The sequence below is a fragment of the Dendropsophus ebraccatus genome, chromosome 4, assembly GCF_027789765.1.
Source record: "Dendropsophus ebraccatus isolate aDenEbr1 chromosome 4, aDenEbr1.pat, whole genome shotgun sequence".
Taxonomy (NCBI): Eukaryota; Metazoa; Chordata; class Amphibia; order Anura; family Hylidae; genus Dendropsophus; species Dendropsophus ebraccatus.
In genome coordinates, this window is record NC_091457.1 from 42,305,903 (window position 1) to 42,333,782 (window position 27,880).

At 41.5% G+C, this 27,880-nt stretch overlaps 1 protein-coding gene across 1 annotated transcript in view; it reads right to left on the reverse strand.

The window, feature by feature from the left end:
* BRSK2 (BR serine/threonine kinase 2) overlaps positions 1-25,553 on the reverse strand; it is a 109,512-nt gene extending 83,959 nt beyond the window's left edge. The window contains exon 1 of the mRNA XM_069968338.1: positions 25,465-25,553. The gene's annotated coding sequence lies outside the window, so the exon portion shown is untranslated. The remainder of the gene's footprint in view (positions 1-25,464) is intronic.
* Between the last annotated feature and the right edge of the window lie 2,327 nt (positions 25,554-27,880).

A 27,880-nucleotide genomic window follows, 5' to 3' on the forward strand; every position in this document is an offset into this window, starting at 1 on the left:
ACACTTTTATTTTTACTTTTACACTTATACTAGAAGCCCCCCTGGGGGACTTCTAGTATAAATGTACTGATCTCTCATTGACATCTATGCTGCATAGATATGCAGCATAGATCGATGAGATAGGCACATCAATTGCTTCTGGCTGCTGCAGCCGGAAGCAATCGAGTGCCAATCCGGGATCAGCGCCATTACGGCGCTGACCTCAGACGGGGTAAGATTTGTGGATCGCTCCTCCCCACTAGACACCAGGGAAGTGCTGCAGTAAGTAATCGGAGGCTTTGACAGCTGCATCCGATTACTTTATTAGCAGACAAGGTGATCGGACCATGCCCGCTAATAGCCGCAGTCCCGGGCTACGAGCGGCACCCGGGACCGCGGCGGTTCAGAGTCGCCCTGGGTCGCCAGGGGTTAAAGTTCATGGCCCCTTGAACGATACATCCATAACACTTGCACTATACAGAGCTGTGACACAAAGACAAGCAGAGATAGAACTATAAAATTTCATTACAGAAACCTAGGCTCTTGTAAGTCTATGCAAGCAGCACAGGTGCATGGAGATGATGCAGATAATGTCTCCTGGGGGTTGGGTCACCAAGTCAATAGACAGCTAACCCGGCCCGCAGAGAGGAGATCACATGTCCTGTGACTACAAAGAGAAGGAGGAAGAGGGAGCTGAGCGTGGTGCAGATTAGAGGATTTTAGACATCCAGAGCGGATAAGAAAGAAAAAAACAGGGAAAGGGTGCAAGATTGGTTATCCATGTATATTAGACATAGGGTGGTGTTGGGAAGGGGGATCATTAAGAATATTGTTTTTGTTACCCAGATAACCCCTTTTAAGGCCAACAGCAGCTTTTAGGAAACATACCACCATCGCTGTACTAATGCTTTGCCATAGTCTGGTTTAGAAAAAGAAGATTCTGCAACCCAAAGGCTTCCTTCAGACATGCATTTTCTTTTTATTTTAAAAAATGTCTTAAAAAAAGCAGCAGTTTTTTTCTTGCAATCTGGTGTTTTTTTCTGCCAGTTTTTCTGGCATTTTGTCAATGTAATGTGTATTATTATAGCCAGAATACCTTCCTGCATTTCAGGCATTTGCTTAGAAGTTACTGCAAAAGTGACTAGCGACTTGGCGGAAGATCTAGTTTTCGCTTTTGCAAAAATAGAAGCTCTAAATAAACAGGAAAATGTACATATTTTGTTGCATATGTCTTTGTAGAAAATCTACAGTATCATTGTGTGTTACATAGTCTTATAGGAGCATAAAAGATTGTCAGCAGAAAAAGACCATCTAATCTGCTCTTATATTATTTCCTTTATTTCTATTTTAGGATAGGTATATGTTTATCCCAGGCGGGTTTTCATTCACTTAATGTAGATTTACCAACCACATCTGCTGGAAGTCTGTTCCAAGCATCTACTACTCTTTCAGTAAAGTATTATTTTCCCATGTTGCTCCTGATCTTTCTCTCAACTAACCTCAGATTATGCCCTCTTGTCCTTCAGTTCAGTTTTCTATTAAAATGAAACCCTTCCTAAACCTTACTTAGCCTTTTAACATATTTGGGCTATGTTCACAGAGTATTTCCTTAGGTTTTGTGGTCATTATTTTTTCAACCAAAATCAGGACTGGAACTGACAGGGGAAAATTATAGAGGAAAGATTTGCTCAGTTTCAATGTTTTCAACTCACTCTTGGTTTTGGTTGAAACAAGACTGACCAAAAGACTGACATAAATACTATGCGTGGACATAGTCTTTCCTCCGGACTTTACAAATTTAGATCCTTATGCTTGAGAGCATCCACCATTTTATAGCCCGTCTTTGGACCCGTTCTATCTTATCACTATCCTTTTTTAGATGAGGTCTCCAGAACTGGACAGAGTATCCAGATGTGGCCTCACCAGAGCTCTATACAGCGGGATCACAATCTCCCTCTTCCTACTGGTTATACCATTGATGGATTTTTCAGCTAAGCGTAAACATACCTTAAGGCTATGTTCCCACTATGTAAAAACAACAGCCGTATCTCATAGCCAAGGCCATTGTTGTGCAAACAATAGCAGTTATTTGTGGAACAACGGCTGTTCTTTGCACTACATCAGCCCTTGTTATGAAATACAGCCGTTGTTTTTATATAGTGTGAACATAGCCTAAAAGTATATTCACAGGTAAGTGGTTGTATCGCAGTTTATTGCCACAACTACAACAAATATCATTCCCCTGAAATATCAAGGTAGTTATAGTAAAAATGCCAAATGATCATCACTTGTAAATAACCACCTATACGGATTAAATATAAATTTAATTTTTACACTTTATTCATTTAGTGATTTTGTATTGGATTCATTTTTTATCTTTATTTCGCTATATGTATCACTTTTTTATATGTATTTGCCTAATTTATTTTTAATACCTATTTTTCATTGCTGTTGGTGTCAATTTCTATGGGCTAAAACAGTGACCAATATGGAGACAGTTCCTGTCTCAGACAGAGGTGGCAGCAGAGAGCACTGTCAGAAGAAAACAACATTTTCTACAGGACATTCAACAGCTGATAAGTATGGTAAGACTTGAGATTTTAAAATAGAAGTAAATTACAAATCTATATAACTTCCTGAAACCAGTTTTTCGCTGGATTACCCCTTTAAACAGAAATAGAATTACAAGTGGTGCCTTGGATTACGAGCATAACCGCGCTTGTAATACAAATCCAATCTTAAACCAGAGCAAATTTTCCCATGAGAAATCATAGATATGCAGACAATTGGTTCCACACCCCAAAAATAATAATTTATTATTCTGAACAACATGTAGGACAGATGAAACAAACATTCAGAAACAGCAGAATATGTTATATAAGTTACTGTACAGTAATGGTGAGGATGGGAAACACAAGGGCGGACAGAGACTACAGGGAGCATGAAGGAATGAGCAGGACATATGTGGACACATACATACAGCGCTCTCTGTCCGGGGAGAGAGGGGTTACAGCTATGAAGAGATTACCTCCACAGTCCTGTCCCCTGATGTAAGCCAAAGCCTGAAGTGGATCTGCTATGATTTGGAAGGTGAGGAAGACTTCGTGTGTCAGAGTAAAGGGCTATAGACCACACTATGCAGACCATGCCCTCCCCCGCTCGCTCTCCCACCCAGTACAAGGAGCTCTTAAACAAAAACAATGCTCTTAAACCAAGTCACAATTTTGAAAAACTGTGAGCTCTTAAACCAAAACGCTCTTAAACCAAGTTACTCTTAAACCAAGGTACCACTGGCGCTGGATTATGGAACTGAGACAAGGCACAAAGTCTCCTAAGGTTCCACTGTATGCAGCGGTGAGCAGGACAGTGCTTAAAGGGGAAGTCGGGATAAGAAAAACTTGTTTTCTATTTAAAGTACATTAAAAGTTATATAGATGTGTCTATACAATGTATTACTGTATATATGCGGTTCTGCCACACTGGTAGCTGATAGAAATCCAGGAAGTAAAAAAAAATGGCCCTTGTGCCAATTCACATTGTCTCCTGCTCCTTCTGTTATCCCCCCCCTATAGGAGACAAATCTTCCATGATTATGTCTCACATTGTGCGTGTTTGCTGATGATACAGACAGGTGGCAGGGTGTGATGTCACAGGAGGCTTGGCTGGATAACCCAATCCCCTGACATGTTCACCATCTCAGACCAGCCAGAAGCAGGTGCAGCACTAATTTTTCTGATTGTAATGGGTGGGGGCTGTGATGGTCACATGAAGGAAAGTATTGCATTCTGGGAAATGCTAAACCAGGAAAGGCAGAAGCACAATACAGAACAAACCCCCCCCCAAACAAATGGATTTTTGGTACTTTAAAAACTGGAATAGACAGGTAAATAATAATAATAATAATAATAATTTCATTTTTTTTAACCTCTACCCGGAGTTTCCCTTTAAAATGAATGATTGTGCATTGGATTCATTTTTGATCTGCATTTCGCTATACTGTATGCTATCAGTTTTTTTTCATATGTACAGTATTTGCTTAATTAATTTTTATTACCTATTTTTCATTGCTTTTGGTGTTAGTTTCTATCGGCTAAATCAGTAACCAGTATACTAAAATGGAGCAGTTGGCATGACTGACATACTAAAAGATAATGTAAAAAAATAAATAAATAAAAAATAAATATATATATATATATATATATATATATATATATATATATATTTATTTATTTGTGTGTGTGTGTGAACTGAAATGTAAAGTAAACCATTTCCTTGGTAAACATGGAAGTGTGAATGGACCCTAAGATGGGGTTCTCCTGTAGTAGTAGTCGCCTTGTACAAATTCACAGGAGAACCTGTTTAGTAACTGTTCATGACGCACACTACAGCTACATGTGAACCCAACCTGCAGCTAATTGTATCCATTATAAAACACCTCAATAGTCCCTCTCCCTGCACCTTAAAAGACCTTTTATTCACTCTGAGAGCCTAGAGCTAAATCCTTTCTGCTGTAATTGTAAAACCAAGCAATGACAACTGAAAAAAATCATCACTCATACATACATTGTGCAGGGAGAAAAATGAGTATTAAAGTCAGCTTCAGGATTAATCTACGGGCTCTCCACCAATGATCTAAATTATTAACACCACTGTAATAATTGAATTCATAATTTAACTTGAAATTAATTTGGGAGTTTTACATATATATTATCCACAAACATGGAAATCATAAAAATCCAAGAGAACATATGAAAAACAGCCACTGGCCGTATGATGCATTGTCTCTGTCTAGAGGGCAATGATTGAAATGCAAATCATCCCCCCCACCCCAACCTTTTATTCATCACTGCTGACACATGTTATCCCTGGCCTAACACAAGTGGGTGGGAAAATGCATGTCAATAATGGCTGCCTGCATGCCTGCTTAAAATGCTCCCTGTAAAAGGAGCAAATGGACGCGCACACCCACAAATCCATAGAATAATGCTGTACAAGTAGAGTTTGACATTCGGAACAACTCAATTGACACATTAGGACTGCAGGTTAACATGTAAATGTCGTAGCTCCAATAAGCTGAATCTGCCATGGGGAACTTTTGGCCCTCCAGCAGTTGAAAAACTCTAAAACCCAACATGCCTGAACCAGGCATGATGGGAATTGTAGTTTTGAAACAGCTGGAGGCCAAAGACTCCCTATCTCTGAGTTAAATAAACTGGAACGGGCCATATCCAGGGCCCTAATCCCACAAGCTGGACCACAAACGGTTGAATAAAAACGAAGGTAACATGGTAAGGCAATGTTCCCACAACGTTTTTTCTAGTCCGTTTATAATTTTTAAAATGATGTCTGTCATTTTGAATCCAAAATTACATCTGTTATTTTGAGGATTGGCCGTGCAATAGTAGCTGCTGGTACATTATTCTAGTTTAGGTGACCTAATTGGCCTTTGGGTGTGTCTTTAATTGAAAAGTCGATCGAATTTAATAGTAAAAATGGAGAAAGGACGGTGACAAAATAAAAACTGCATGTGAGCAACAAAAAATAACGTCCGCTGTTTGCAAATGACGTCCCAAAAAAATTGACATGATCATTATTTTGATGTCTGCACAGACAACGTCCATTATTTTATTCATTGTGTCCATTGGACGGCCGTCATTCCATTGACTTCAATGCACTGCATTGCAGTCAGTTTAGCCGCGGCAATAACAGACGTCTTTTTTAATAGAAAAAGAGGACACGTTTTCTCTCTCTTTTTTTTTTTTTTTTTTGTAGTATAGGAGCAAGATGGTACCCGGTGCTGGTGGTAGAAAGTAGTCCAAACAAGTAGTACAGGAATATGCCGGCACTCACCAAATTCTTTGTGTTCTTTTATTAAAGTGTCACATCATACAGGTACAAGTAAGGAGAATGCATTTTGGCCTGGGGCCTTCATCAGCTGATGAAGGCCACAGGCTGAAACGCTTCCTCCTTACTTGTACCTGTATGATGTGACACTTTAATAAAAGAACACAAAGAATTTGGTGAGTGCCGGCATATTCCTTTTCTCTTTTTTTTGATGTTGTGCGAACATAGCCTAAGAATGCTTTCCTACAAAAAGAATGCCCAATCCTTCTTTCTATTGACATAAGATAGTTGGTCAGTCAAGTCAAAATCTATGGCTTTGACCAACTTTGCTCATACTTTGATCCTGTCTTCTCTATGGTAAGCATATACATGCTTTGCTTTCCATACTCTGCTTGTATAATTAGACAAGGTGAAGGCCGGGCAAGACACATACATGAAATACATGGGAAGATGAGCTTAGAACAGGCACACAGGAAATAAGCCTCTTAAGGCATTGATTTGTTGGGCAATTCTGAGTAATGTAAAGCGTATAGACATCTTCATTGTTGCAGACAGTAGGATGAGTGATGTGAAAGCAGGGATGAGCTATATAGACATCCTTCAGAGCTGTATACTATTGGTATGTTTATGTGGAGAGAGAATGCTGAGTGGCTGTGAGGCAATGACTGACCTTAAGATGGTAAAAGGAATGTGTCATCAGAAAAGGATCTATTTTCATGTAAAACTTATTTTTATAGAATTCTTGCTGACTTTTTCTTGTCTCTCTCTATAAGATGTTGCAGTCTTCATTCTCACCACAAGGTATAAAAAGATTAGACCTACTGTCGTGTCTGTGGTGATAAAAGGAGGCTGCTGTAAAGTGATCTGTACATAGTTACAGCGACACGTGACAACAGTGGATAGATAGAACTAGTATAAGACTATAGTGGAATGGAATGACCTCTTCAAAGGTCACAGAGTGGGCTCAGTAACATTTCACATTCATCTCAAGGGGACAGATTCTGTCTATTGTTGTTTATGTCCATGAGTCTTGCTGTAAAGCATGACACTAAATGCTGTTAAAAACAGCTCAGGCAAGATGGCAGCCCCCATAACAATGTACAAAAAATGAAATAAAAAAACAATCGTGACCAGAAAAAAGAGACACTAAAAGAAAATCTAGGCCCTCTAGGTGTTTTACAACTACAATTTCTATTATGGTTGGACAACCATGATGGGAATTGTAGTTTTGCAATATAAGGCTGCATTCCCACGTTCCGTGATCCTGACGGATCACGGACGTGGAATGCATGTACCAGAGCCCCCCTGCGTCCGGACAGCATCTGTAATTAGATGCTGGGAGCGGGGGAGACTGTATTCATAAGCGCCGCGCTGTAGTAACAGCACCGCACGGCTAGTTCATTACAGCGCGGCGCTTATGAATACAGTCTCCCCCGCTCCCAGCATCTAATTACAGATGCTGTCTGGGCGCAGGGGGACTCCGGTACATGCATTCCACGTCCGTGATTCATCAGGATCACGGAACGTGGGAATGCAGCCTAGGCCATACATTCACTTTAAAGATAGACCATAGCGTCTAGCCCTGCAGCCATACTCTGCTCTTACTTTGCTGATAGCTCACAGGTAAAATCCACAGCGTTTCAGCCCACGGTATCTTTAGTCCTAAAGTGGTGGATTTAATAACTCTGGACCCCCTATGAGCCCAAGCAGAGAGCAGATTATTATTATGTATTTGATGCTCACAATTCGAGCAATGTATAGTCGTCCGCATCTCCTTTTTAGTGTTAATAGCTGATCGCTTAGATGTTGTTGTTTTTTTTTTCCCAAGAAGGAAAGAAGTTTCACCATGGTCAGAAGTTTTTAAGGTCATACCGACCTTTCTTAAAATACCCTTATGACAGATGTCAGAAAATCACTGTTTTATGTGTACAGCTATTCTGCAGAACTAAGTGTCTCCATGGTTACAGATTACAAACAAACCCTGAACCATGACCTTTTAGCTCCCTATATGTGATGCTGGATGCTTAACCATTACTTATCCCAAAGATGTGCATCTTCTTGAAGTATTGTTTATGTGCATACTGGTCCTGTTATCAGCCTGTTATCAGATAGATAGAAAGATTCAGCTATAAAAGGGAATGTGTCGTGAGAAAATCAAGTCAAGTTTTATGTTTTGGTAATTTTTTTCCCTTTTTTTCTACTATCATTTTATTACCTATGTTATAAAACAATCTTGAAATTGTGACGTTTATATTCTGGCCACTAGGCCTAGGACTAAGCTTAGATTTCCTGTTCTGTACAGGTCACTTCCAGCAGTGTCATCCTGTGTCATCACAGGCAGGGTTAAGGTATGTTCACACTGAGCAAATGTGTCAGAATTGGTGAGCCCTCCCATAGAGACGCAGTTTGACACTGAGGCAGGTGGGATTCCGCAGCGGAGAGTTCCGCCACAGAATTCCGCTGCGGAGTTCAGCCACATTCAGTGAAAGGTGACACCAGTAGTTAGATAACAAGGGATCAGCCTTGCCATCCCTACACAATGCACAGGTGACAGAGCATGCCTAGAAATCTTTTTTATAGACATGAATAGGGTCATTTCTAGTTAAAATCCATTTAAGAGACATTGCTGTCCCAATAATAAAGTATGAAAAATAAAATAATAAATGTAAATTTAAAAAAAGTAGAAAAAAGAACAGGTTTCTGGGAAATACTTTCCCTTTAAATTTGGTTGCTGCTAGGGTCCATTATTGGGTGAAAGCTGAACCTGGTGAAGGCTTCTCAGGTACTTTGGTGGGCCAAATTTTAATTGAAATCAGTAACCACTGAGACACATAAATCTGTGTGTGGGCTGTATGCAGAAAATAATAGGACACTATGGTTGCAAAATTGGAAATAACCTTTAAAGAAGAGCCACTAAAGCTAGAACACATGTAAGTAAGGCGCATTCAGACTGGTTTACATTGGGTGGTATACCTTTGATAAATGTGTCCAGTCTAAGCTACTAGATAGACAAACAGTGGCATAAATCACCATACAGAACACTCTTTTTGCTTCCTTTGGGTGAGTGGATGCATTTACTATGTATTCGAAAAGCTTTCTCAGAGCAGTGTGAATGCTCCCTAATATGTTTGCATGCTCTTAAGTTGGCCATACACAACTTAAGAGCATGTCAGCAGCCTTTTTCCCTCTTTCTATCCAGAATACATGCACACCTAGCTGTGCATGTGTATATGGCAGTCAGGAGAGCAAGCTGTTGACCAAACAAATGTATTGCCAAACTGTCAGGAATGTGCAGTAGCCTGGTGTGAACTGAGCCTGGTTTTTGCTTTTGAGTGACATACCCGCTTGCTTCTTAGCCTCCGACAATGCAGGAGTTACACTGAGCTCAGCCAGACTTGATTGCTGCAGCTGAGCAAGTCTTTTCATTGACATATTCCTCTGTCTGTCCGAATGGGGATCGGGATCGGGGGGCTCTTGATCCTCATAAAAGAAAGCTGAGTCAGTCCTTCTCTGTTGGCTATTAAGGTTCATACCCTGATCTTAGCTGCCCCTGTCTATTCCTGCGATCCCCGTTCCTAATTCCTCTGCTTGCTGACCTTTGATTATCCGATTGTTTTCTGATTTTGTACTGCGTTGCCCTTTTGGTTCTGACTTGGCTCCCTGACTATCCTTTATTGTGTTTGTCTGTCTGTCTTGTTCTGTGTGCATGTATCTTGCACAGAGAAAGTCTTTGTGGTTGTCTGCGGCTGCCTAGGGCCGTTAGAGGCAAGTAGGTAGGGATAGAGGGTGGGTTCAGTATCGGGGCTCACTGTCTCGTCTTGGGCTCACTGTCTCATCTTGTCCTCACCTCCCTGTCCTGACACAGATACAGGACTGGAGATATGTGAGACAAAGCCTCTCTCCAGCTTGACATGGCTGATAACAGAGAACAATACATTGCACTGACAGGACCTGTAGATAAGATAGACTTTAGTGAACGGGCAGTTTAATGGAATGCTCTCTCCTACAATGTTGCTTTGTTGCAGCTTCGAGCATTTAGCCGGTGTTTAGCCGATTAGTATGAAGAATCGGTAACATTACATACCTTCTACTGTTCCTCTTAGCACTTCACTGTAGAGGCTTTAGTAACGTGAGCCTTTTACAAGGACTATAAATCATCAGTTCTGGGAGCATCAATGGAAGAGAAGTGCATTGCACTTGGAAGAGGAGGAGTATGAGGGAGATTTATGGCACGTGTCTGGGTAACAACATGAGGTGTATTTGCCTTATGCATGATTTCAGCACCCTGGACAGAGCCTTAAATATATCAACTGCAGCACATTACACCTATTGCATTGTCAGCTCATCCCACCCACTCTCAGCATTCCTCCTCCTCTGCCCCATCAGCTATACCCTCCTGGCTTCCTTCTCCCTTTCTCATCTTCCCCTAAGGCTCCTGCTGACTCAGTTAAGGCCCCGGGCTCTGTTGGCAGTGACAGTATGTTCCCAGTCCGGTAGCGAGGAATAAAAGAATCAGAAAATACAGAAAGAAAAACTAGAAGCTGGCAGCGATGATTTATAAATCAGATTGCCGGCTTCTAGAATTAGATCTATTTCGCATTTCATCAGGCATTATAGATTTTCAATAAGTCAGTGATATTCAGCCATAGCAACCTGGAATGATTTTCTCTTTAGTTATACTGCACACAGCTTAGATGGAATTCCCACACTTTGCTCAAGAATCAAAGCTGTTGAATGAAGATGTAGATCACGGTTTATCAAGGTTCAATAGGACATCATAATTCAGAAGATACATTGCTCGGAATATGTCGTAAAGAAAGAGAAGAAATTCCAGACTAAACTGTATTGAATTAACCATTGAACCTTTGCTGGCCTATGAGGACTACCACTTGAGATGGCGGAGCAGACTACAGTGGAGGCTTATAAGAATACGGCATGGGATTTAAAGCGACTCTGTACCCACAATCTGACCTCCCCAAACCGCTTGCACCTTCCGATAGCTGCTTTTGAACCAAGATCTGTCCTCGGGGTCCGTTCGGCAGGTGATGCAGTTATTGTCATAAAAAACAACTTTTAAACTTGCAGCCCTGTGCCAAACGGCCGTGGCCTAGATTGTGTATGCATTAGACTGGTACAACCTCTATGTCCCTCCTCCCCGCCCTCCTCATCATTAGGAATGTCCCTGGCAGATTGCCTTCTATTCACCACCTGTGTCAACCCGGCACATGGGCTGGATCGTTAAGGTACCTGTGCAATGTTCAGACAGGAGAAAATTTTCCAGTGGCATTCCTAATGATTAAGAGGGTGGGGAGGAGGGACGGAGGGGTGGTGCAAAGTTAGGGCACAGATATTGTAGGCCACGGCCGTTGGGCACAGGGCTGCAAGTTTAAAAGTTGTTTTTTTAGGACAATAACTGCATCAACTGCATCTGTGCAACTGTGAGCGGTAAGTGTATATGCGTATGGAGAATTGTACCCAAGACTACCTGCAGGCTGTCCACATTGAAACAACCTTAAGGTTATCATTTTACTAGAACTGGTGGTGGCAAGAATGCAGCTAGAGACACCTAACCTGTGCATTGGTGGAGAGTGATGCAACAAGTATGTCAAAGTAATTGGTGACAGAGTAAAATAATATATAAGAAATTACCTGCATTGTGTGCTGCATTTGTTTACTTTTATAGAAATTTAGGAAGGTTTATAAATTGTAATAATATAATGTATATTAGGCTGCATATTATTTTGTATTAATCTAAGACTCCAATTTATTTAAAAAAGTCTGATGTTATCATTTTCCGACATTAAACTTATTACAAATCATTATACACAAGCTATTTATAAAGGAGTCAGAGTTGGACAGTGGAAAAATAGAGGAGTCAGAGTGTAAAGTTTGGCTTCTTGACGCCCTAATAATCACAGTGCCCTCACAGCAATTATAGAATAATCATCCACCTACTCATTAGTGGAGAGGCTCCATTGACATCGATAATCGCATGACATTTACCTCTATACAAGAATCATTTCAAAAAGACTCATAACAAACATCTGAAACAATAAATTGGAGCTCCTAGTTCCTAATTGGGTCCTATGATGTGGTGTTCTCTTAAAGCTTTAGGGGGTTAGTTTTTAGTTGTGCCTACAAAATATAGTATAAGCAACTATAGGGGACATTTATCAAGGCTGATAAAGGCCCACCTGTGAACAGGCGTAAATCATGGTAAATCAGGCGCAGGAGGAGGCCATGTCTCCTCCCCGCCTTGCCACACCCCCCCTGCCCTCCCATCAGAAATACGGAGATACAGCTGGCATACGCTATGGAAAATGGGTGCATCTGCCCCTTTTCTGTAGTGTATGCCTGGGGAGCATTTTGATAAATGTCCAATGTGAATATAAATACTCACTGGTTTTCCCGCCAAGGACATTCTCTCCTTATGTGCAACTAGACATACTGACATACTGTAGTCAGATAGCGTTGTCAAGCCCATAAAACTGAATGGAGTGGCAGTGCATCCACCTCTGAACCATTGGATAAAGAGGACATGGGACCCCTGTTGTCGTAAACCGTGGGGGAGGGCGGAACATGTAGACCCCAACCAATCCCACTCATTCTCTATCCTGCAGATAAGGCAAGTGGGGAAACCCCCTTAAGGCTAGATTCACACACTGCTGAAATTGATTGAATGGTCGTCATTTCATGGCAAATAATGGCTGTTTTCAAACTACTGCAATTATTTGCCATTTTCTATCCACTCCTGGTTTTGGTTTTAAAATACTGACCAGCTGTTACCTATCAACTAGGTGCTTGGCGTACCACTGCTAAGCCCTGAACATGTCCTGTAAGTTTTAAATCACCATGTTGCAATAAAGAAGATCACATCAAAAGGGTGAGTGTCCTCCCCACACTTCTTTTCTTGTTTTGTGTGGATTATGAACTTTGCCTTTGCTATTCAAGGAAGTGAGCACCAACCAGTGGTCAGAGACAACCAGCGTCTGTTTTGTGTCTTACCCCAAGGGAGAGTGGTAACATAAGAATTGTTCAAACTCCTCATAGTAGTGCCGGTATCTGTCTACTTTTTCTTTTTATGCCAAAATACTGACCAAAATACTAAGCAAAAATACTGTGTGTGAACATAGCCTTAAAGTGTCCCTCCAATAATACTCTGCAACTTTATGATATGGAGGCCAGCATGTATTCTGACTTAAATGAGTACTCCAGGGAAAAATGTTTTTAAATCAATTGATGTCATAAAGTTATACAGATTTTTAAATGATTTCTATTAAAAAATCTCAATTCTTCTAGTACTTATCAGCTGCTGTGTGGCTGTATGTCCTGCAAAAAGTGGAGTTTTCTTTCCAGTCTGATATGGTTCTCTCTGCTGCCACCTCTGTGCATGACAGTCACTGTCCAGAACAGTACCAAATCCCCATAAAAAAACATTTCTGCTTTGATAAATACTTAAAGAATAGAGATTTTCTCTGGGGTGAAGGCCGCCCGACCCCTGTGGAGCCCCTTATACTTACCCCTTCTCTCCAAGTCCAGCTCCTGGAACCGGTCCCGCCGCCGAGATATCCCTGTCGGAAGCCATGTGCGCGCTGCAGAGGTGAGTCCGACGGCTCCAGTCATTCTCTATGGGCATTGCACTCATCTCTGCGCTGCACACACGGCTTCCGACGGGGATGGGATATCTCGGCGGCGGGACCGGTTCCAGGAGCGGGACTTGGAGAGGAGAAGGGGGTAAGTATAAGGGGCTCCACGGGGGGGGGGGGGGGGGGGTCGGGCGGTTTTCACCCCAGCACGGAGGGTGACAGGTCTTCTTTAAATGCCTAAACAGTAAGAAGAAAACTGTACTCTTTATGCCAGGAGCATTAACCAAAGCCAAGAAATGCTCAGTAGATATTCAGCGAGATGAACTGTGCATGTAGACTCTAAAATAGCTGCACGCCAATCACATAGCCTCACACTTCTGTCAGAAAATGCAGATGCTGCAAAACTGGAAGAAAAAAATCCTCCAACCCACAATTGTTTGTGAATTTCCCACATATGTCTGTATGAAACGATAGCAAATGTCATAAAACAGAATGTACAGCATGATATCTAGGCACATGCTGGTAGAGATGCAGTACAAGCAGAAATGGGTACAGGAATAATTTATCCTCCATACATACAAGATTCAAGAGTGAAATGACCTAAAGGCAAAAGAAAAAAAATAGTCCTTGATTTGTCCTATTGTATGCAGTCATTAATATATATATATATATATATATATATATATATATTAACACAAAGGGAAAAAAATGTCTTTGACTTGTCCTTTTAAATGTAGTCTCATATATATATATATATATATAAAAAGGCAAAATAATTAAAATAAAATAGTCACTCATTTGTCATTTTGCATGCAGTTATTTAAAGGTGTCAGCTATATACTTTGTGTGTGCATATATATATATATATATATATATATATACACACACACACACAGTGGGGAAAAAAAGTATTTAGTCAGTCACCAATAGTGCAAGTTCCATCATTTAAAAAGATGAGAGAGGCCTGTAATTGACACCATATGTAGACCTCAACTACAAAATGAGAAAACAAATCCCGAAAATCACATTGTCTGATTTTGTAAGAATTTATTTGCAAATTATGGTGGAAAATAAGTATTTGGTCACCTACAAACAATCAAGATTTCTGGCTCTCATAGACCTGTAACTTCTTCTTTAAGAGTCTCCTATTTCCTCCACTCATTACCTGTAGTAATGGCACCTGTTTAAACTTGTTATCAGTATAAAAAGACACCTGTGCACACCCTCAAACAGTCAGACACCAAACTCCACTATGGTGAAGACCAAAGAGTTGTCAAAGGACACCAGAAACAAAATTGTAGTCCTGCACCAGGCTGGGAAGACTGAATCTGCAATAGGCAACCAGCTTGGAGTGAAGAAATCAACTGTGGGAGCAATAATTAGAAAATGGAAGACACACAAGACCACTGATAATCTCCCTCGATCTGGGGCTCCACGCAAAATCTCACCCCGTGGGGTCAAAATGATCACAAGAGCGGTGAGCAAAAAACCCAGAACCACGCGGAGGGACCTAGTGAATGAACTGCAGAGAGCTGGGACCAATGTAACAAAGCCTACCATCACTAACACACTACGCCGCCAGGGACTCAGATCCTGCAGTGCCAGACGTGTCCCACTGCTTAAGCCAGTACATGTCCGGGCCCATCTGAAGTTTGCTAGAGAGCATTTGGATGATCCAGAAGAGTATTGGGAGAATGTCGTATGGTCTGATGAAACCAAAGTGGAACTGTTTGGTAGAAACACAACTTGTCGTGTTTGGAGGAAAAAGAATACTGAGTTGCATCCATCAAACACCATACCTACTGTAAAGCATGGGGGTGGAAACATCATGCTTTGGGGCTGTTTCTCTGCAAAGGGGCCAGGACGACTGATCCGGGTCATGAAAGAATGAATGGGGCCATGTATCGTGAGATTTTGAGTGCAAACCTCCTTCCATCAGCAAGGGCATTGAAGATGAAACGTGGCTGGGTCTTTCAACATGACAAAAGCACACCGCCAGGGCAACGAAGGAGTGGCTTTGTAAGAAGCATTTCAAGGTCCTGGAGTGGTCTAGCCAGTCTCCAGATCTCAACCCTATAGAAAACCTTTGGAGGGAGTTGAAAGTCCGTGTTGCCAAGCGACAGCCCCAAAACATCACTGCTCTAGAGGAGATCTACATGAAGGAATGGGCCAACATACCAACAACAGTGTGTGCCAACCTTGTGAAAACTTACAGAAAATGTTTGACCTCTGTCATTGCCAACAAAGGATACATACCAAAGTATTGAGATGAAATTTTGTTACTGACCAAATACTTATTTTCCACCATAATTTGCAAATAAATTCTTACAAAATCAGACAATGTGATTTTCTGGATTTGTTTTCTCATTTTGGCTCCAATAGTTGAGGTCTACATATGGTGTCAATTACAGGCGCCTCTCATCTTTTTAAGTGATGGAACTTGCACTATTGGTGACTGACCAATACTTTTTTTCCCCACTGTGTATCTATCTATCTATCTATCTATCTATCTATCTATCTATCTATCTATCTATCTATCTATCTATCTACCTATATAGGGTGGTGGACAGTATGTGTAATAGGGTTATGAAGGTTGAGATTTATCAAGCATGGTGTAAAGTGAAACTGGCTCAGTTGCCCCTAGCAATCAATCAGATTTCACCTCTCATTTTCCAAAGAGTCTGTGAGGAATGAAAAGTGGAATCTGATTGGTTGCTAGGGGCAACTGAGCCAGTTTCACTTTACACCATGTTACACATTACACCGTACTACACATACTGTCCACCTACTTTTGGACCACCCTGAATAGATAGATAGATACAATGGTATATAGAGCAGCACTACATGAGACAATGAGATTGGTGCCAGCGGATGATCCTGACCAAGGATATAGGTAGTCCATAAAAAAGTATATACTCCGCAGCTCACAGCAGTAAGTGGAAAAAAACTGTGTATTTTTTCCATCAAAAGTGCAGTAACAAAAAACGGCATATGGCAGGACGCGACGTTTCGATGGCCTCCGCCATCGCTTGGCCTACGCTTGATAATAATGGTGGAGGCCATCGAAACGTTGTGTCCTGCCATATGCCGTTTTTTTGTTACTGCACGTTTGATGGAATAAATACACTGTTTTTTTCACTCACTGCTCTGTGCTGTGGAGTATATACTTTTTGATAGATAGATAGATAGTTGGTGTTTTTTAAAACTATATAAGGATGAAGTGAGGTTAATGTGGTGGAAGCAAGAGAAATGAGTTAATGTAAGGATCTGGGCCCCTTTTACATGGGCCAAATTGTGATGGGTAGACAACAGGGACAGACCATGCTGTATAGCCGCAGACTAGTCATAGTGTCTGGCCACTGTTTGTGGCCTACAATGGGCAAATGAGCATCATAAATGGACCATAAAGAAATAGAAGAATGTGACCTGGTCTGATGAATCATGTTTTATGAACTATCTGGTATGTGTTAGTTGGAGGAAGACATGGCTCACCGATGTATTAAGACATAGTATGAAGCTATGGGCAATGTTGTGCTGGGAAATCTTGGTCCTAACACCATGTGTATGTTACTGTGGCATATATCATCAACCTAAACACTGTACAGACCAACCCCACAAGCTACCCACCACGCACACACACGCCACATGGCAATGGTACTGGGGGAACATCAAGTTTTGGCCTCCAAAGTCTTTGCTTATCAGTTCAATCCACCATCTGTGGGATGTGGTCACACCTCACAAGTTACAGGATCTGTCACTAATTAAGAGGACACCTACAGGTCTTGTGGAGTCCTTGCCTTTGTGAGTCAGAGTGGTTATGATAGCACGCGAGAGACCTACCCGAGAGACCTACCCAAAGCCTTTGTGAGTCAGAGTGGTTCTGACAGCACGCGAGAGACCTACCCGATGATAGTTTTAATGTTGTGGCTGATTGGTGTGTCTATCTTATATCTTTCTATCTGAACTATCTGTAAGAGTGTACGACTATCATCAAAGCAGTAGCTCAATCCATAAAATGTCTGTGTTCCCTCCAGGCATATGATTGTTACATAAAATTATACTATGACCATTGTAAAGTGTAAATGAACATGAATACACCTCTGATTCTCATACAATATAATAATATAATTAGCAATTTTAAGGTTCACTTTAGCGCCGGGTTATAGCTGTGCTTTTGTTAGAGCGGGAGCTCAGATAATCGTCCACTGTCATCTACTACCTACTGACTGTCATTATTCATTCCAAGGACATAAAAAGACTAAATGTGTTCTGCACCAACTCGAGAATTAGGTAGGAACCGGAGGAGTCACGAGCCTGTTTCACAATGTTGTCATGAAGCTTTATTGAAAGATACTGGAAGGGAAGCGCAATCCGGATTATCTGACAGCAAACAAATTGCTCAGTGAGATTAAAGAGAAGGACACAGAGAGACCAAGGAAGATAGGAAAGCTGAATATCAGAGAGGGTAACTGAGGGGAGATGAGTAACACAGCAAATAATGAATATATATATGTATGGTGAGGATGTAGAGGTCGCAGCGGCCCAAAATGACCTTCTTACTTTATGATACTTTACTTTAAAAGAAACAAGTACCACACATAAAACTTTATCTGTGTTAGGCTATGTTCCCACACAGTATTTTTGCTCAGTATTTTGCAAACAAAACAAGGAGTGGATTGAGAACACAAAAAGGCTATGTTCACACACTGTGGACATTTAGTGGATGGCCGCCATATAATGGCAAATATGGCCGTTATATTAAAATAATGGCATTTATTTTAAAATACAGTGGTGCCTTGGATTACGAGCATAATTCGTTCCGGGACTGTGCTTGTAATCCAAATCCACTCTTAAACCAAAGCACATTTTCCAATAAGAAATCATTGATATGCAGACAATTGGTTCCACACCCCAAAAATAATGATTTATTATTCTGAATAACATGTAAAACAAATGAAACAAACATTCAGAAACAGCAGAATATGTGATATTATAAGTTACTGTACAGTAATGGAGAGGATGGAAAACACAAGGGCTGACAGACTGCAGGGGGCATGAAGGAATGAGCAGGACAGATGTGGGCACTGTATAGCAGCACTCTTTGTCCGGGGAGAGAGGGGTGACAGCTATGAAGAGATTACCCCCACAGTCCTGTCCCCTCATGTAAGCCCCAGCCTGAAGTGGATCTATTATGATTTGGAAGGTGAGGGAGACTTCCTGGGTCAGAGTACAGTGCTGTAGACCATGCTATGCAGACCATGCCCCTCCCCCACTCACGCTCCCACCCAGCACAGGGAGCTCTTAAACCAAAGCAATGCTCTTAAACCAAGTCACAAATTTGAAAAACTGTGAGCTCTTAAACCAAAACGCTCTTAAACCAAGTTACTCTTAAACCAAGGTACCACTGTAATGGTAAATATTTGCTGTTAAATGACTGCCATCTTCTTAATTTCCAGCTGTTCTGTTTTTTCAATCGACTCCTGGTTTTGGTTTAAAAATACTGTGTGGGAACATAGCCTTAAAGGGGTATTCCAGGAAAATTTTACTCCTGTGGCTAAGACTACTATACTCCCCCGGCGATCTCCGTATCAGACCCCGCCAGCTATGTTATGAATAGAGGCCCTGGTTGGCACACGACTCGCGGCTCTTTTCATTCCTATGGAGCGACGGAAAGAGACAAATATGCCACAAGAGTGCTGTCCTCGGCTCTTTGCGTTGCTCCATAGGAATGAATGGAGCCGCGGGTCATGTGCCAACCTGGGTCTCTATTCATAACAGAGCTGGTGGGGTCCGATGCAGAGATCGCCAGGGGGTTCAGGGGGTTGGATCCCCGTGATCTTCTACATTTCCTCTATCCTGTTGATAGGGGAAAAGTTACATTTTCCCAGAATACCCTATTAATATGGACATAGACCTAAAGATAATTTTGTCAACCCGATTGTTATTTTGAGAGCGTCAATTCACAGCTAAATTTTTAAATGATTTTGTAAAAAATTATATCCCCCATGGTTCTATGTTTACTGTAATAAATGACATCCCTCCACAGAATAAATATTAGATCTTCTATTCCAACTGGCAACAAATCTTAAATGATCTGGTATTGCAGCTTGGTACCATTTAGGTGAATGGGATTGAGCTTTCTGCAGTACTAGGCACAGCCACTACATGATGTACGGCACTGTACCCAGTAGGTAATGGAGGGGACACAACCCTTTCCAAAGCAAATAATTAAAGGGGTGCCAGAAACTGGACCTCAATGGATCCGATATTGATGGCCCATCTCAAGGATAGGAGATCAAAAATTATTGTCAATGAATCCTACAATACAAATACTGACAAGTGTTATCTCTATGGCTCTAAAGTTATAAGTGAATAGGTGCACTGGGATTGTGTATTCATATGCACCACCACCTCATCTCAATCCTACAAAAATATCTCTAGGATTGCAATTTTGATAAAATTCTAACCCCATCTTTCCCTGGGAGATGAGGAAGGGAACACATAAGAAGATGTTATGTCTCCTTTGAAGAATTAAGGAGCTTCCTGGTTCAGGCTATACTTCGCATCAGATGCGCCATTAGCCATGCAGTGCTATTTTTGATGTAAAAATAACAGACGCCCATTAGAGATCAATGGCATTAATCATACGTTGGACCTGGCACTGTGGCATTGTTTCTGTTATTAATAGAAAGCATGACACAGATGTGAACAGAGCCTTAAGATGCCCATACATTTTAGACAGCTGTTGGCTGAAAGCTTGTTCAGCCATCAGATATTCTTCCAAGGACCCTTTTACATATGCATGCAGGGCCAGCGTCAGTACAGGCCTTACCCGGTAAGGTGCCAGGGCCCACAGTGCCTCTACAGGCCCAGAGAAGGAGAGGAGCCTGATGTTTTAATGTTCAGCTCACTCACTTTAGTGCAGGGTGAGCAGGCTGATGAAAAGACACAGGAGATGGGTGAAGGACCTGATCACATGACCCGTAGGTCCTTAACCTTACAGTGTAAAAAACCACGACAGAGAGGCAGAGGCAGAAGACTGAGCTGTAAGTGCTGTGTGTCAGTGTCTAAGTGTGTCACAGTCAGTGTCTGTGTCAGTCAGTTAGTGTGTGTTTCAGTTGGTCAGTGTCAGTCAGTATCTGTGTTAATAATGTGTGTTTGTGTATGTTAGTGGTGCCTCAAGTGATTGCACAGTGTGTGGATGATGGGTGTATTGTAGATGGATGAGGAGATCACTGAGGCTCTGTCACCCAAGGGCCCACAAAAACCTGGAACCTGCCCTATATGCATGCTTAGCTTGTTTGAGCATGCAAGTGTTTACAATGGAGAGCGAAGAATAAGCCGTTAACTGACACCTTTGGTGGCAGCTCATCTCCCATTAGAACAAAATGGTAGAGAGGCAGGACACATAAACATATGACGGTTGGTCAGACACGCTGATATTGGCATTAACTTTATGTGTATGAACATCCTTAATACTTTTATCATTAGATCATTCTTAGAAAAAAGGCTGTGTCCAAAATGGACGTTCCCTTAAAAAATTATATAAGTGGGAAGAGCTTATTTCATAAGTATTAACAGATCTTAAAAGGAAAGATTTCTCAGTCTTCAGCAAAACAAACCCCGATGACTACAATTAAAACCAAGAAAGAATTAAGCAAGTATTTGCTATAAGAGGACAAGAGCTGGTGGTAGGAGACTGTGGAAAAAAGGCTCTCGCGGACATGATGGTTCCAGGATGTGTAAGGAATTTGTGGAATGGTAGTGAGAGTCAGATGGGAAAGGACGACAGAACATGAAAGGATAGGAAGAACATAACAGAAAGCTTTGAGGAAGAGAGAGAATGAAAAAAGACCAGGCATAAAAAGAGCAGAGTTATGAGTATGGAGAGAGGAATAAGCAGACAGCAGATGGAAGAGGAACCTATAGGGAAATTGCAAGAGATTAACTTTCAAAGCCAGAGATAGCAGTCGAGGGTCTGGATTTATCAAAGACAGTTCTGTTTTTTGGAGAGCATTGCTCAGTGTTAGCATTCATACCAAAGCGCACGATGCTGTAATACTGCACAAACCGCTGTCACAAATAAGCCTTACACACACACAGCATGCCTGTATACCAGTGTAAACATGAGCCTGTAAGCTAGCTGCATATACACTCATTAAGCTGGCTGCTGTGCGTCCGCCTTCCACCTACCTACTTGGTGTGCCACAATACATTCATAAGAATAGAAAGGACTTCCACACATGCCCCAGAGAATTCATTGACTGTATTACACTGAAAATGCACTTGTCCAACGCCATGGCTAAGAAGCAGGTCAAATGAGGGGTGAAATAATCGGAATTCCCACACCTAGAGACGCTTCTGTAATGCATGGAGATTTTCTGACATTGGAAAATCCGTACATGATAGACATAATGGTTCCCTTTTCTTAAAGGGAACCCGTCACCATGAAAATGCTACCTAAGCTATAAGTTATAAGTGGTCGCAAGGGGCATTCAGAGGGGGGCCGCTCTGAACCGCCACAATCCCGGGTGCCGCTTGTAGCCCACACCGCGGCTATTAGCGGGCACGGTCCGATCGCCGTGCCGGCTAATTAAATATTTAGATGCAGCTGTCAAAGTTGACAGCTGCATCTGAACACTTACTGCAGCCCTTCCCTGGTGTCTAGTCGGGTGGATCCCCCACCCCCAGGACGCAATGGCGGAGGGGCGATCCTTGCTTCTGGCACCAGACTGGGTCTGCGCCGTAATGGCGCTGATCCCGGCTCGGCACTCTATTGCTTTCAGCACTCTATTCTTACTATACTGCATAGATCAAAATGAGAGATCAGTGTGGATATACTAGAAGTCCCCCAGGGGGGCTTCTAGTATAAGTGTAAAAAAATAAATAAATAACCCCCCCCTAATAAAAGTTTGAATCACCCCCATTTTCTAATGTTATAAATAAATAAACATGTTTGGTATCACCGCGTGTGTGATCACCCAAACTATTAATTTATCACATTCCTGATCTCGCACGGTAAACGGCGTAAGAGCAAAACAATTCCAAAGTGCAAAATTGCGCATTTTTGGTAGCATCAAATCCAGATCAAAAAGTTGAATATGCGCAATCAAGGTACCGATAGAAAGAACACATCATGGCGCAAAAAATGACACCTCCCACAGCCCCATAGACCAAAGGATAAAAGCATTATAAGCCTGGGAATAGAGCGATTTTAAGGAACATATATTTGTTAAAAATAGTTTGAATTTTTTGAAAGCCATAAAATAAAAGTTATACAAGTTACATGTCGTGGTAATCATAACGACTTGAGGAACATATATAACAAGACAGTTTTACCCCAGGGCGAATGGCATAAAATGTATTAATTTTTTTTTCAATTTCACCACGCATTGAATTTTTTTCTGGTTTTGCAGTGTACTTTATGCAAAAATTCAGTCTGTCAATGTAAAGTACAATTAGTGGCGTAAAAAATAAGGGCTCATGTGGGTTTCTAGGTGAAAAAATGTAAGTGCTATGGCCTTTTAAGCACAAGGAGGAAAAAAAGAAAACGCAAAAATTGAAGTTGGCCCGGTCCTCTAAGGGTAAAAAAAAAGGCCCACGGCTAAGGGATTAGCAGTGTACAGGTGGTATTTAGGATGAAAAGATGTGTCATCGTCCTACCTACCATACAGAGGCAGGCAGCGCTATGTGTATTGCATAGGCAAGTCTTAAAGGGCTTTCTGGTACCCTATTAGGCAACTCTAACTTATAGGGAATTTTTTTTGCCTATATAGTGCAGCATCATTATTAGAGAATAATGTAGAGGTTCTTAGGTACACATTTCCTGTTTCAGCTGAAATGGCAAGCATGAGTTCTCAGCCATATTTGATTCATATTTGCCCTCTGAAATTACTGCCTCCATTTCCCATGAAGCCTCTGGCTTTGCAGAGAGAGTGGGTGGGGTCTCATGACTGCAGGTCAGCTCATGATATCTAATGAGTTCACCTGGCAGGACGGTGATGGTGGCAGTTCATGTTATATGTAGTTTTGATGCATTTAGGTATTCAATACAGTTCCTGTGTTCACTAGAGGTCACCAGGGACCAGGAAGTAACAGTGATAAGCAGGATCGGAAGCATTGGCATTGCAGCTGTGGGGGATGTGGGGGAGTATAGCTTTTTTTTATGCCACCAATATACTTTTTTCTTCTCCTCTGGGGCAGACTGACACTATGACTTCTTACCAATGGTTTGTGCCATTGAGATCATAGACCATAGTAGTTACTAAAGACAAATAAATCCCATTATCCCTAAGCCAGGCTCTTTAGATTACAATGAGTACAATGGGTATAAGCAAAAGAATATTATGTAAATTCTTGTCTGTTCCACAACCTATAAAAAGGACATGCAACAAACATGATAATCCTTTTATATATAATGAATTAAAGTAAATGCTTTATTTCTAAAGTGATCGTGAGATGTAGAAAAATCTATTAAATATCCACATGTGAGCACTCTGTAATGTATGTTGGCTAATGACTGGGAATTATGACTCATATATTATGTGACTATTTTGTTCCTATCATACTGGAATCTTATTGAATAGTTAAAGAGATGTTCTGGGATTGATGACCGAAGATCCTCAGAATCCGACTGGTGGGATGGCAAACCACAGAAGAAAAGCAAAAGAGGAAAAGGGGTGCACTGCTGACGGCAGACCCAAATATACAGTAAGTACAATGACAAACCACTAATCTGTAGAAAGAATCCTTGATACCTATAAATCTGCTGGGGTTAGAGGTAGTCATGGCGTAGGTCCATCCAATGCAAGACTATGGTTTTTCAGGCCATAAATAGGGCTTCTCATAATATGATTTTTTTGTTGATGTATCCAATACCCCCAAAATGGCAAATTTTAGAATCACAGGGTATAGGTATCCCCAAAAGTCTCACCAAAATACCAATCATCTCCTCCCAAAAAGCTCTGGACTGGATGATGGCCAGATCATGTGCCAAAAATTTTCCCCGCTCCCTGTGGCATTCAGTTCACAGATAGCATCGCATCCTTTGTGATCTGACAGGTATAAAATTGCAAGAAAAATATGGTTTACTTGAAAAGCTATGTAACATTGCAGGCCCAACAAGTCAGTCAGCAATGACCTCAGCTGCTTATTGGCTGAGGACGCCTGCAACATCATGACCCCAAAACTAAAAAGTCAGCTGCCTGGACAACCCCTGTAAAGCTAGGTTCACACACAGTAAAATAAAAGCATAACATAGATATAAAAGGTGACTGTATTTTTAATCTAATAATGTGCTGCATGAAAAATTTATCTGTTTTTTTAAACAATGAGAGGAGATTTATCAAACATGGTGTAAAGTAAAACTCTCAGATCAGATTCCACTATTCATTCCTCACAGACACTTTGGAAAATAAAAGGTGGAATCTGATTGGTTGCTAGGGGCAACTGAGCCAGTTTCACTTTACACCATGTTTGATAAATCTCCCCCAATGTGTGCAGATGGATGTTTTTTTCATAGACTTTAGGCTATATTCCCATTAGGAAAACAGGCAAGCTTTTGTTGAAAAAAAGGTGTCTGTCTTTTAATAATGACGGACAAAAATGATGGAGGGTCGAAAGTTCCCCATCCCTGGCCCAAAGGGAACCAATCACCTCCCTGAGGAAGAGTGAGTTAGCCACAGTACATTACAGCTGCCTTGTACAGCCTCAAATGTTGTGCCTAGGGCAACAATTTAAAAATCTTGATTTTCAGTCGTCTGTCACACTGCCCAGCAACTAAAGATGAGGGCAGGGCATGCAGTCACGTTGCCTCCGCTCTCTGCCCAGCCACTCACTCCTGACTAGCAGTCTGAGTGCAGGGCTTTGCATTAAGTTCCTAGCACTCAGGCTGGAAATCAAGCGTGAGTGACTGGGAAGATGGTAGAGGTAGAGTGACTACATGCCGCTGTGGCTCCACCCTCATGCCTAGTTACCGGGCACTGGGGCAGATGATCAAAGGGGTTGGCCACTTTATAGTAAAATAGTTCAATATACAGTATTTTGGTGTACTCACTGTGTATACTGACAGCAGCTCCCTGTGTACCTTAAAGAGCTAAAATCAGACACTCCTCCTCCAGGCTGTGCTGCCCTGCTCTGTTTTGTTTCTGTCCATAAAATGGCCGACATGGAGGAGCATGTGACCGTGCCCCACCACCAAGTGTCCAACACTGAGCCTGTATATGCCTATCGAGGACACAGAGGGTGGAGCATGGTCACAGAAACATAACAGAGCAGGGCAGCCCAGCCTGGAGGAGGGGAGTCTAATTTTAGCTCTATGAGGTACACAGGGAGCTGCTGTCAGTATATATATTGAGTACAGTTACTAATACTGTACACTGAACTATTTTACTATAAAATGGCCAACCCCTTTAAAGATCAAGAATTTGGAATTGCCACCTTACTGGAGACTGCCCAGCACAGCATCAGAGAGCTGTAAGCTATGGAGACCAACTCACTCTCCCTCAGGGAGGTGAATGGTTCCCTTTAATGTAGCACATAATTAGTCAAAAAATACAGCAGCATTTTATAACTATATTACTGCCATATTTTTGCCTATTTTATTGTGTTTGTTAACTAGAGATGAGCGAACCGGGTTCAGGTTTGAGTCGATCCGAACCCGAACGTTCGCCATTTGATTAGTGGTGGATGCTGAACCTGGATCAAGCTCTAAGGTTGTCTGGAAAACATGGATACAGCCAATGACTATATCCATGTTTTCCACGTAGCCTTAGGGCTTTATCCAAGTTCAGCAGCCACCGCTAATCAAATGCCGAAAGTTCAGGTTCGGATCGACTCGATCATGCTCGAGGTTTGCTCATCTCTATTGTTAACCTAACCTAAAGGTGATTTTTTTCTTCTTTTTTTTTCATTCATAGAAGTTTCTTATTCCGCACTGAAGCTGATATCTTTTCGAAACTGGTAAATAACAGGAAAACCAATTTTTTTTTCACATTTTCTTCCACATTCAATTTTCAGGTAAATTGTTCAAACAATACTATTTTCCCTAAAAATGAATCCTCTAATCCTCCTGTGCACAGCAAGGGCAACAATATGTATACGGTCTAATATATGACCTTGCTATAGCACAAAAAAATAGACTCCATTTTAGTTTTAAATGTATTGCCTTCCCTTTCGCTTTACAAGAAGCATCTGCACATGGGTGATAATCATCCGAGAATAGCAATTTTTTTGTATAGACGCAGGAGCAGATAGGGTCGGTGAAGAACAGACAAAAATTGGTGTCCGGGGGTAATGACTGTATGTTTGTGGCAGCGCACATTCTGCATGATAGGAAACTAATAATGTGTGAGCACCTGACACCCATGCTAAATGACTTTGTATCACACAGGGTTTCTAATACTAGCTTCCGCACTAGTTTTTTCATTGCCGTTATGTTTTCTTTTCCTCTGGGACAATGCCATTACAATGTTAACTGCTTACAGTAGAAGAGGAAGAGGTTAATAACTAATTCTTAGTCAAAGGCCAGGGAAAAAAAATGAAGAAGAAAGCTGCATTATATAACATAGAATGGATGTAAACAGGATTAAAAACATAAAACTAGAAGTACCCATGCGTAACTATGTGACCCACTTGCTCACGTAAGGCTATCAACTGGGGAGTTTTTCGCATTGATACTATTCCGGCAGAACCCTGTAATAATATTACAATTCATTGATTCTCCAATGTAAAATCTGATCAATTTCATCATTACTTTAGACCTCTATGGGTAGACTGTAATATTTCCATTTTTCCCGTTCAATTATTTCCACATTCAGGGAATTGAATTACAGCAGATAAAAGAGGACGTCAGACAAAGAGGATGGAGTGAAAGAGAGAAAGGGATCGAGAGATGAAGTTTGATAGAGCACCATCTGCCCAGCCCTCCGTCCTATACAAATAGCTCCCCCTGTAATCTCCCCAGCACAGCTTAGCCCTGATCTGCTCACTATCCATCTGCTTTGTGATTTCTGTGGATTGTAAATGATCTGGGGAACATGGGATGCTGTGACGTGTGAGCACTGAGTTTCACAGGTATCTTTCTTCTCAATCAACGTGCACCTTTATAGGAGGTAGATCTAAGAATAAGCCACTGGTGTGAGTGAGCCGCGGCCATGATAATAAACAAGAAACCTGCAGCCACACACTCTACGGGAAGAGGAGAAATCCCTCGCAGTTACAAATCTCTTTCTCTTTATAATTTACCTTATAACCCAATGCAATCGATAGGTGGTATGGATCTTCTGACAGCGCAAGCTATGGCATACCAATGAACCACAGTGATCAGTGTGTACATCAAACAGAGGTAGTACATACAACTATTTCATTGCCATAAAGTGGAGGCAAAAACTGCTCATTCTGGCCAGGGTTACACAGTTACTTGTGGGTGCATTACATTAGATGGCTGTTGTACTGCTAAAATTGCAACTTAG